This window comes from Bos grunniens, chromosome 3 (assembly GCF_055505025.1).
Source record: "Bos grunniens cultivar Pamir isolate PY7600 chromosome 3, Bosgru_T2T1.0, whole genome shotgun sequence".
Classification (NCBI taxonomy): Eukaryota; Metazoa; Chordata; class Mammalia; order Artiodactyla; family Bovidae; genus Bos; species Bos grunniens.
The window spans coordinates 71720450-71731272 of NC_141167.1; the positions used below are offsets into that span (position 1 = coordinate 71720450).

The 10823-nt window shown below is 48.9% G+C and overlaps 1 protein-coding gene across 3 annotated transcripts in view; it reads right to left on the reverse strand.

Annotated features, from left to right (window-relative positions):
• Positions 1–1590, reverse strand: part of BCAR3 (BCAR3 adaptor protein, NSP family member) — a 259712-nt gene extending 258122 nt beyond the window's left edge. The window contains exon 1 of one of the 3 annotated variants that reach the window (XM_086391286.1): positions 1191–1346. The gene's annotated coding sequence lies outside the window, so the exon portion shown is untranslated. Of the gene's footprint in view, positions 1–1190; positions 1347–1568 lie in introns of those variants that run through there. The other 2 variants (XM_086391285.1, XM_086391293.1) reach the window with 2 other exon arrangements.
• Between the last annotated feature and the right edge of the window lie 9233 nt (positions 1591–10823).

Genomic DNA, 10823 nt, shown 5'->3' on the forward strand with positions numbered 1-10823 from the left:
CCTTAGTCTGGGAGGATCCCACATGCTGAGGGGCAACTAAACCCAGGCAGCACGACTACTGAAGCACTAGCGCCCTAGAGCCTGTGCCCTGAAACAGGAGCCACTGCAACGAGAAGCCTGAGCACCTCCATGAAGAGTAGCTCCCGCTCTCCAGGACTAGAGGAAGGCCCATGCAGCAACGAAGACCCAGCACAGCCAAAGAAACAAAATTCCATATACCTTTTACCCAGATTCACTTCACATTTTGCTCATTTCTTTTATTGTTACTGTTTTTTCTTAACTATTTAAAAGCAAGTTCAAAACATTGTGTTTTTACCCTTAAATATTTCTAAGAAAAAGGATATTCAATGTCAAATGACCTTGACATTTTTCAAGGTCACAGGCCAGTTATTTGGGGCTTCCCAGGTGACTCAGTGGTAAGAATCCATCTGCCAATGCAGGAGATGCAGGAGAAGTGTGTTCCATCCCTAGGTCAGGAAGATTCCCCTGGAGGAGGAAATGGCAACCCACTCCAGTATTCTTGTCTGGAAAATTCATAGACAGAGGAGCCTGAAGGGCTGCACTCCATGGGGTCACAAAGAGTTGATATATGAGCACCAGTTACTCTGTAGTCTGTCCCTGAATTTAAGTACCTGGTGTTTCATGTTTACATTTAGATAAGCTTCGGGGGTAGGAAAATCACAGGACATGACGTTGTATCCTCAGTGTATTTTCCGGGGTCCATGATGGGGGTCTGTCCCAGTAGCGATGGTAGCTTTGAGCTCCATAGAGGCGTAGTCAGCCTGTGTGAAGGCTGCCCTCTGCTGGTCATTTTTAACATTGCCGCTGCCTGCTTCGGCGGATATAATTGACAAGGGACCAGAAACCTTGAAGTGCAGACCTTGACCCCTTATTGGTTGTGACACCTTGGGAAAGTTATTCAGCCTTATTAAACCTCGATTTTCTCATCTATAAAAAGAAGGTGACAGTTTCTGCCCTGCTTCTTTTACAGGGCGGTTGAATGTGAAAGGGTCCTACAAATGTGGTCATGCCGTGTTTTAAACTGTCTGTAACCAATTGCTACGACTTCTGCACAAACCCATCCCGGAGGTCCGAGTGCCAAAGCTGCCCTTCATGACTCGCGTCCACAGCCTGCAAAGCCCCTAGTGGATCCTACCTCTGTGGCTGCTGCGACAGAGCTGCTGCCTTACCTGAGGCTTCCACGAACAACAGGTATCCGTGAGTCGTGCTGTGAAGGAACACAGGGAGGTCTGGCCCTCTGTGTTTCTGCCCTGGTGGTCCATCTGGGGTCCCCACTGGCCTGTGCACCAGCCGTTACCCCCACACCCGCTGGGGTTGCTGCCACACTGCTGCTCCCAGGCTGGTGGGACTGAGCCCTCCCCTTCAGCTGGCATCCTCCCACCCCCACCAAACCAGGAACACCTGTGTTTTCAGCACATTTAGGTGTAGGGGCTAAAGCCAGAATTATGCAAACTCTGTTCTTACCCAGACCTTAACTCTCCACATTTTCTTTGCATCCTTCTGAGATGTTTCGGTGCCCCCATACACATTTCTTCCTACCTACCTACCTTCTTTCCTCCTTTCAGTAAGTATTGAGCACCAACTATATGCCAGGCTCTGCCTTGGTCCTACATGGAGAGCAGGATGCATGCTTGCCTCACAGAGCTTATGGTTTTTTGAGTGATGGAAACAAGCAGAGCAGCAATTATATTCTAAATGAGATTCCTGTGCCTTCCCAGGCAGGCTTTTCCCATCCCACGTGACTCATCCACCCTTAGTGCCCCTCACATGGCCCAGAGCCTCCTCTTTATGGCTTTATAGTTTTGAGTGCTCTCCCAGAACACCAGGGAGATTCATTTTGTAGGCCCAAAGGAGAAGCTCAGAGCAGAAGAATCATGAGAAATAAATAGATCAAGGAGAGGAAAGAAATATTTCTCAGCATGAAATTAACTAGCTGCTTCTTTTCTTACTGGGATTTACTCTTGGAGCAGAGACATCTGTAAGTAGTGAACTGGAGCCATTCTCTGGAGCATCCGTGGGGTCCTCATGTTTGGGGAAGCTTGGGATTCTTGAGAATTGATGACTCAGCAAATGGAGTTCTGTGCTGGCTCAGAGAAAGGAGCATCACACAGACAGGGGCTCAGTACATACTGATGTACAAGTGCACTTGACTTTGTAAAGCTAGTGCCCAGATTAGTCTGTGAGGTCGGTGGGCAGCCCTGGCCTGGAGTGACCAACAAGACTGCCCAGCTTCCCTTCATCTACAAGACTGGAGAAGTCACTCCTCACCACGTGAAAGATATCATTGGCTGACTCATCTGCCTCACAGGCTTCTTTTGAATGGAAAATGAAATAAAACATGGGAAGAGCCATGCACCATTTGTGCAGAGATGCCCTGTACACCAACAGATATATGGGAAACATGTTCGGCCAGAAACATGAATAAGGAGTCACTTCAGAATGTAATTTTACAGTGGTTTATGAGGGAGCTTGTCTCCAGCTGGTTAGGCTTCCCAGGTGGATCAGTGGTCAAAAAAAAAACATTCTGCCTGCCAATGCAAAAGATGCGGTTTCGACCCCTGGGTCAGGAATATCCCCTGGAGTAGGAAATGGCAACCCACTCCAGTATTCTTGCCTGGAAAAATGCATGGACAAAGGAGCCTGGAGGGCTACAGTCCATGGGGTTGCCAAGAGTCAAACATGACTGAGCATGCATGTACGCACTCCACCTGGATAGCAGCGGGTTAGAATAGAGTGCAGATTAAGCCGCAAGATCGGGGTCTGAGCTGGGTTTACAATGGTCTGATTCACACCTGCCCTGCGTCTTCATTTATGTGTGCATTCCAGGCACAAAGGATGCTGGGGAAGAATGTGAATGGAGCATTCACAAATTCATCACAGCTTCTCAAAGAACAAGTGGGTGAAAAATTAGGTCAGCCTGCTCTGCAAAGGGCTGAATGCGCTTTGGAAAAGTTTACTAGAAAATTCCATGAGGGTGAAGACTATGAGGTCTTGTTCACCACTTTACACACAGAACCTAGTGCCACACCTGGCACTGAGTAGGCACATTCAAACATGAGCTGCAGTGGAGGCTCACCGTGACCTGGTTTATTGTTGTAGCAAATTGACAGAAGGGTAGCTCATGTTTTCTCATGACCTTATCCCCAAGCAATACTTTTGAAATGAAGCTGCAATTTCTAGCTTTGCTTTAATTGGTGAATAGTTAATAAAATACTTTAGAAATTAAAACTCTATTTAAAACTAAAGCAATTGATGGTAATATTGAAGGCATTTAAGCTGTTGCCCACTGAGTTCTTGATTGACGAAGTCAAAACCACCATTGTAGGTGAGGCTGAAATATTAAGGACTGCAACTCCAAAAATGAAGACAGAACAAAGCAAAATCCCCGAACTACCTTAGCTATCATTATTAAAACAGGTACTAACTTGTGTTTTGCTGAAGTCCTAAAACTGCCTTCAGGGGCAGGCAAGCAAACACTGCATAAAGGGGGAAAAAAGCTGCGGCAGCACAGAAGCAGCAGCTATAATAATAGAACTAGTTTGTCTGTCCTGAGCCTAGGAAGGCAATACCTTCCTGTATTGTTCCATAACATTCACTTCCCAGCCATCTGTTTCCCTGGTCCCTCTACATCCTGTTAAACCAACACTATCCTGGGAACAGGAATTCCTGTTACATAAAGAGACTTTAGGATATCTTTCCAGCTTCCTGTCCTGTTTCTGCAGGAGTTTGATTTAGCCTTATATACAAGTCTGTACTTGCATATGTGATGGAAGGAATGAGTGCCAGGGCGTCAAAGCAGGGGTCAGTCACACACGGGAAGGCCAGTATGGAATATGGTCCGGCCTTGCTTTCTGGTTCTTGGGGCTGAGAACCAAGCCTTCTTAGTGGATCTAGTCCATGGCTTTTGAAAGTTACCCCTTACTGAGCACAGTGCTCAGTGCGTTACGTATGTTATTTCTCATTAGATTAACTTCACAGTACCTGATGAAATGTTTTTGTTGTTGTCATTGCTTTTTTATTAGAGTGCAGGAAACAAGGCTCAAGAAATGTTGCATGGCTTGGTCTTTCCCCTGACTCAGAAGAGGCAAAAGTGAAATCTGAACTCACGCTGACTCTAAAGCCTGTGCCCTCAACCATTAGGTTTTGTAGCGTTTCCACTCCTTCTGTTTTGCTTCCCTGTCTGGGCTCCTTCCTAGTTCAAGACGGACAGTCATCCATAAGTTCCATGTCACATCTGTCATCCTGCGTTCAAAGCCCTCCGCAGTATGACTCTATTCTGCCCTTACTACTCCCATGCTCAGGTTTTCTTCTGCAGCTGACCAGGTCTGTTTATCTCGCAAGTCCCAACCCGGCACCTCTGCAGCACTCCACATCACAGCACTTTCTGCTCAAGGAGTTCTCCTCGTCCCAGCCTCCTCCTGCTTCCTCACCCGCCTTATTCACATCCCCAGCCCTCTCGCTCTGCCAGGGCCAGCGAAGACTTATTCCCTCCATGAGGCTTCTCCATCCACCCAGGCCTCAGAGATGCCCACTTCCTTTAGGGTGAAGAACTTGTTTTTGGATCTGTCCGTTAACCACATGCTACTTTACGATACTCTTAATATTACCGACTTCACTATTAATTTTTCATGTGCTACCGCTTTGTCTCCACAATTAAGATTATAAGCTCCTTGAGTGCCAAGTGTCTCCTTTAAACTTTGTGATATTTCTCTTCACCCCTCGTGCAGCGCTTTGCACACTGAAGGGGTTCAGTAGATATCTGTTGGTTTCTATATGATTATATTCATACCAGGTTAATACCAGCACTCTCAGCACAAATGTCAAAGAGCTAAGTTAATCTTCAGTGCTTACCACCTCCCACTCAGGGCTTTCTTCTTCCTACCTATGAGCTGAATACTTTCTACCCTTTCCACACAATATCCCCAGCTCAGGCCTAGTCATGCTATACTTGGGCTAATAGTCTGTTGTTATAGTTGTGTGTCTCCAGAGCCAAGTTTCCTGGATTTATATCCTATTTCTGCTACTTTCTAGCTGTGATCTGAGCAAGCTACTTAACCACTTGGGGCCCCATTCATCTATAAAATGAGGATAATAGTACTATCATTCATCAACTATTTATTGAGGGCCTACTGTATGCTAAGCATTGTTCTAGGTGCTGAGCATGAAACAAATTCTCACCATCAGAAAGCTAACATTCTAGTGAAGAGACACAGACAAGTAATCGAAGTAAACATAGCGTGTCAGAAAGTGATACGGGCTGTGGAAGGAAGTAAAATGTGGCGCTGTGAGGCGCTGGTTTTAAATGACATGGTGACCCTGAAAACAGATCCGCAGGACACTGTAGTGATGAAATGAACAGACGAACGGAAAGACTTAGCATTTGGCACACAGTAAGTACTGAACAATTGTTGTTGTTCAGCTGCTAAGTCTTGTCTGATGCTTTGTGACCCCGTGAAATGCAGCACGCCTGGCTTCCCTGTTATTATACTATCTCTCAGAGTTTGCTCAGACTCATGTCCAATGAGTTGACTCTTAGCATCAGGTGGCCAAAGTATTAGAGCTTCAGCATCAGTCCTTCCAATGAATATTCAGGGTTGATTTCCTTTAGGATCAACTGGTTTGATCTCCTTACTGTCCAAGGGACTCTCAAGAGTCTTCTCCAGCACTACAATTCAAAAGCATCAATTCTTCAGCGCTCGGACTTCTTTAAGGTCCGACTCTCACATCCGTACATGACTACTGGAAAAACCATAGCTTTCAGCTGGAATGTAAACTAGACTCCAAAAGGCAGAGATTCTGGCTTGTTCACTCTGTTTTTAGTAGATGGTGAACATGTGTTTGTTGAATGAACAAATGAACCCTGGGCCTCACCCCAGGCCCCTCCCAGGCAGCCTGGCTAACTCTGCCCCTTGCCTCCTTCCTACAGACACCTGGCCTGCCCTCCCGTTTCCCGCCCTGCTGAATGTTTAGGACTCCCAAAGAACAAAACAGTAGGGACAGAAATTACTTCCTTCCACCTTTGCCCTCAGAACTCCTAGTGCTGGTCCATAAAGTGACATGTGGCAGCTGTGCTCGAAGGCTGGGGTCAGAAGCAGGCTGGCTGCGGGCAGGGCCTGACTGCCTCAACAAAGGGGCCCGTCTTTTCCTCCAATCCATCAGATCCATCCCAGAGGGTTGGGCTGGGCTGGCCTCTCAGATGACTCTGGGTGTAGAGACACACTGACCGTGCAGCTTTCCCTCCCGTCGGGGCTCCCTCGCTCTGGCCCAGGCACTTAGAGGCACCATGCCCCTCCTCTTTGTGTTCCTGCATCTGCCTGGCGGCCTCCTCTTCCTTTCTTTGTGGCCCTCTCTCCCTCTGGCTCCCTTTGCTGGCTTTATTCCTCCCAGGCTTCCTGTCACACTAAGCTCTTTGTCCTCTCTCCCCATTCCTCAGATGACATTCTTTCGTGCCCTCTTTAAGTCCAGAGCTGCCTGGCAGGGCCTCTCCTCCTCCTCATTCCTTCTGTCTCATCAAAAAAGGCACTTAATCTGATTGAAAGTTTCCTTCTGGGCACTGGGTTCTGCATGCCCCGGTGGCCTGAGCGGCAGCCTTCTCCCCGGGAGGGCTCTGCCGTCCTGAGGAAGGGTCTGTGAGAGACAGAGCTTTGTCAGGCTTGGCTGCGAGCAGCATGCCTGGCTTTTGTTCCAGGCCATCCCCTTCCTCAGCTCTCAGGCCGTCCATCAAAGCTCAGAAGCACAGACCGAGAATCCTCAGCCGGTCAGTCAGCTCTGGGGTGAATTCCCTGGGTGACATTAAGTGGACAACATTCTCTCAACACCCAGGGTCAAGTTAGGGAGCCAGTACACAGGAAACCCCACTCAATAACACCAGAGAAAATCACTGAGTGACACACCTATGTCCCCGTCAACCTCAGAGCCAGTCTCATTTCCAGGGCTGTAGCTGGTGACTGCCCTGGGCATACATCAGCTTGCAGAGCACCCACCCGGGGCAGCCCGGCCTTCAGAACTCAGCCTGCCCCACCCTGCTTTGCTCTTAGGAGCTAAGCAGCAGCCTTCATTGGCAGGTTTACACTCCTCCTTGGTAGAGAAAAGCAACCAAGGCATTTAAAAGTTAAGGTCTCTTCAGAGAGAGAACCAGAGGTCACGCTGGTAGGAGACAGCAAGGAAAGGAAACAAGGGCATATCCCCTGCCTTTAACCATGCTCTGCCTGTTTCTTCCAGGGATTCAAGCTGCCCCTTCTCTCTCGCTCCTGAGCTCAGCTTCCCTGCACGTCCAGGGCCAATGCTTTGGAGCTCATCCTGCTGACTCTTTGCCCCATTTCTGCACTGGCAGCTCCACTCACCTGACCCCTAAATCTGTGCCTGCTTGGGGATCTGGCCGAGATGCTGTTCCTGCTCTTGTCTGCCTGCCTGCCAGCTCTCCTCTGCTTCCCCTGCCACAGCTCCAGCCCAGTGGAACTGTGTCTGGTTTCTGTCTGGATTCCTTTTTCAAAGCTTTCAGATAGAATGAGAGGAAAATTCTCTCTCCAACTTTTAACACATAGAAGGAGCTTGGTAAATATGAGTTGAAGTTGGTAAAGAATGGAAGGATGGAAGGAAGGAAGGGAGGGATGGAGGAAGAGAGAGAAAGAAGGAGACAATGGAGAATCCTGCTCACTGGACCACCCTACCTTCTTAAGGACTCCAGATCCAGAGATTCTGAAAGCTCTTAAACAAAGTATCAGGGTAGGCGAGGGCAGGAGGGGAGAGGCAGAGCGGAAGGGACGCCCTGGCCTGTGCTCCTGGGAGAACACAGACCGAGGGCTGGGGGCCCATAGCTTCCCCATGTCTGCGGCACTGATCACTGGCCGAGTCTCCCCAGGCCCAGGGAATGTCAGAGCCCTGCCCCATGTCTTCGCCCCTACAGTTTCTTCTACCTGGGCTGCTCTTTCCTTTCCTCTTCACCTTTCTCATTCCTCTTCCCTCCTGTGAGGACTTCCCACCCATCCCTCCCCCATACCTGCAGCCAGGGATTCTTTCCACTCTGCCAGCCTTCCTGGAGCAGTACCTGATGGAGGGTGTTTGTCTGTATCTCTCTCCCTTTTATGGTTTCCTTCATGCAGTACTCATTCACGTGAAATTTATGTTTTTTTATTTAGTAAAAAAAAAATGTATTTATTTGGATAAGCTGGGTCTTAATTGTGGCACATGGGATCTTTAGTTGTGGCATGCAGGAGCCAGTTCCCTGACCAGGAATCAAACCCCAGCCCCCCTGGATTAGAAGCGTGGTGTCCCAGGCACTGGACCACAAGGGAAGGCCCCATGTGTCATTTACTGAGGGCCTACTGTCTGCCAGCAGTGATTGAGAGAGACCCGGCTCCTCAGTGCCACCAGGGAGGGCGCAGTGCAGCGAGGGAGAAGACTTCAGCAATACAAGATGCTGAATGCTTTGAAAAGGAAAGTCAGGGTGCTGTGAGTGAATATAAGAGAGGGTGTACTTTAGTCTGGGGTTAGGAGCAGGACAGTCAGGGAAGGTCTCCCAAAAGATGGAACATTTAAACTGAGAAACCTGAATAATGAGGAAGGCATGGCCAGGGAGAGAGAGGTGTGTGTGTGTGTGTGGCAGGGACAATGTCCCATTTCAGGCTGAGCTTGCGTAAATGCAAAATCGGCACAGGGAAAGAGACAGTAATTCCAGCGAGAGGATCCCAAGCACAGCTTGTAGCTGGTGGAGGGAGACAGGCTGCATGGTCAGGTGGGACAAGACGCTGGAGCACCAGCAAGGCCAGGTTCAGGGCCATTCCAGAAAGGGGGGGGCCTGTGACTTGTTTGTTTTTGTATTCCTGGGGCCCCTGGGAATCACAGGTGCTCAAGAAGTGTTTATTGAACAAATAAAGACTGAAAACACTTTAACTAGAGAAACAGAATTTAACAGGACATGGGGATCTGACCAACGAAACAAAACCACCCCACAGGCCACGACTAGGGCCATTTCAACCTTCAGCTGGCAGCCGGGAAGCGCTGCAACCATCCGACTGGCACAAGGACAGGTTTGTAGTAAGGCCTGGTTTGTATGGCTTGATTTGAGCTGGTGAAACAGCAAAACAAGAGTGCCGTTCATCCAAAGCAGGTCTATCTGGAGCCCGTGGGAGGGACTGGTGACATCTTCCAGGCCGGGACTTCACACGGTGGGGGAGCCTGGCAGATACAGACCCTGCCAGGGGCTGAGTTTATGCCATTCAGGGACAGGGAGTCTCCGCTTCCCCCTACAGTCTTGTGGACTCTGGAGAGCCTGCACGTTCAGAGTGAGGGGGGACTCCAGCGATCATCTGGTCAGTTCCTAGTTTTACAGACACTGACACCAAATTGAGTGCCTCACCCTAAGTCAGTGGCAAGAGGAAGCTAGATCTCAGGGCTCCTGATTCTACATCCAGTCCTCTTGTAAGAACACCTAAGGGAAGAAAGGAGGAAGAGAGAGAAGGAAAGTAGGAGAGGAGTGGGGAGGAAACTCGATTAGGGCTGTCTCATGGGAACTGAAGCAAAACACAGGTCTCCACAGTGAAGGGCAACTCAAAGTTGTGTGCCTTGTAACATACTCATAAGCCTGAGTTCAGGTGCCACGCTGAAAGGCAGAGTGAGAACCCAGTGTCTGCCTTTCTCAGCTGAAGGCTCAGCCTTTAGGAGGAAAGTTCCAATCCAAGATGTCACTGGGACCACAAATCCTTCTCCTTTCAGCTAACCAGTAGCTAGGAGCTGGGATCTGGAATGAAGCAGCCCAAAGTTTGGCTGAGCCCTTGCACTTGCGTAATCTCCCTATACCTTTTCTTTCTTTCTAGCAATAAAACTCCCGGGTTTTAGCTGGCACATGACTGGCTGGAATAAAGATTACATTCCCCAGCTCCTGGTGGCTAAGAGTTGCCTCTGTGACTAGGTTCTGATCAGTGGCAGAGGGATGAGGTGCAGCCTCAAGAAGTCAATTACAAGCAGTGGTTCTCTAGCTGGATAGATTTTGCTTCCCTGGGGACACTGGGCAATGTCAGGGGACATTTTTTCTGTCACACTTGAGAAGAAGGAAGTTACACTGGCATCTGGTGGTAGATGCCAGGGATGCTGCTAAGCAGGACAGGCCCTATGACAATCTGACCCCAAATGCCAATAGTACCAAGACTGAGAAACCCTGCCTTAAGGGAGACAGTGCTCATTTTGCTTCTGTCTCCAAATTACTGACTGGAGTGTGGATGTAAAGGCTGGAATCTAAGCTGCCATCTCTGTCCATGAGGTGGAAGCTACATGTTGAGGATGATGAAGTAACAAGATTGAAGAAATCTGGATCCTTGATCATCCCGAAATTGCTGTCCCTGCTAAGGATGCCTCACTTCCACACTTTGTTACTTAATACAGAATGAAGTTTAACTCCATTGTTTTGGGCTTTCCATCACTTCCAGCTGAACTTCACTGATAAACATTCCTTCCTCCTGCTCCGTTTCCACTCCCCTCAACTTCAGTGCGCCTCTGTACACTCACCCCTCGCCCCTGGTCTCCCCCTGCCTTGCACTCCTTTGTTGCTCCCAGCTTTCACCTCCCGGTTGACTCCAGAGCTATATTCACCCACCCTCTACCTCGCTCTACTTTGACTTCGGATACTGGCTCTAAGATCCATCTTTTTGCAGCTCGGAGTCTATCAAGTCCTGCTCCTTCCAGATTCCCAGTCAATCCAGCCAGTCCTATGAGCAAGCGCATATCATTTGGGTTCTAAACACTCCTCTGTAACCTAGTTTGCAACATGGTACCACGTTCTTCCAGACTGGGTGCTATCTCTAATG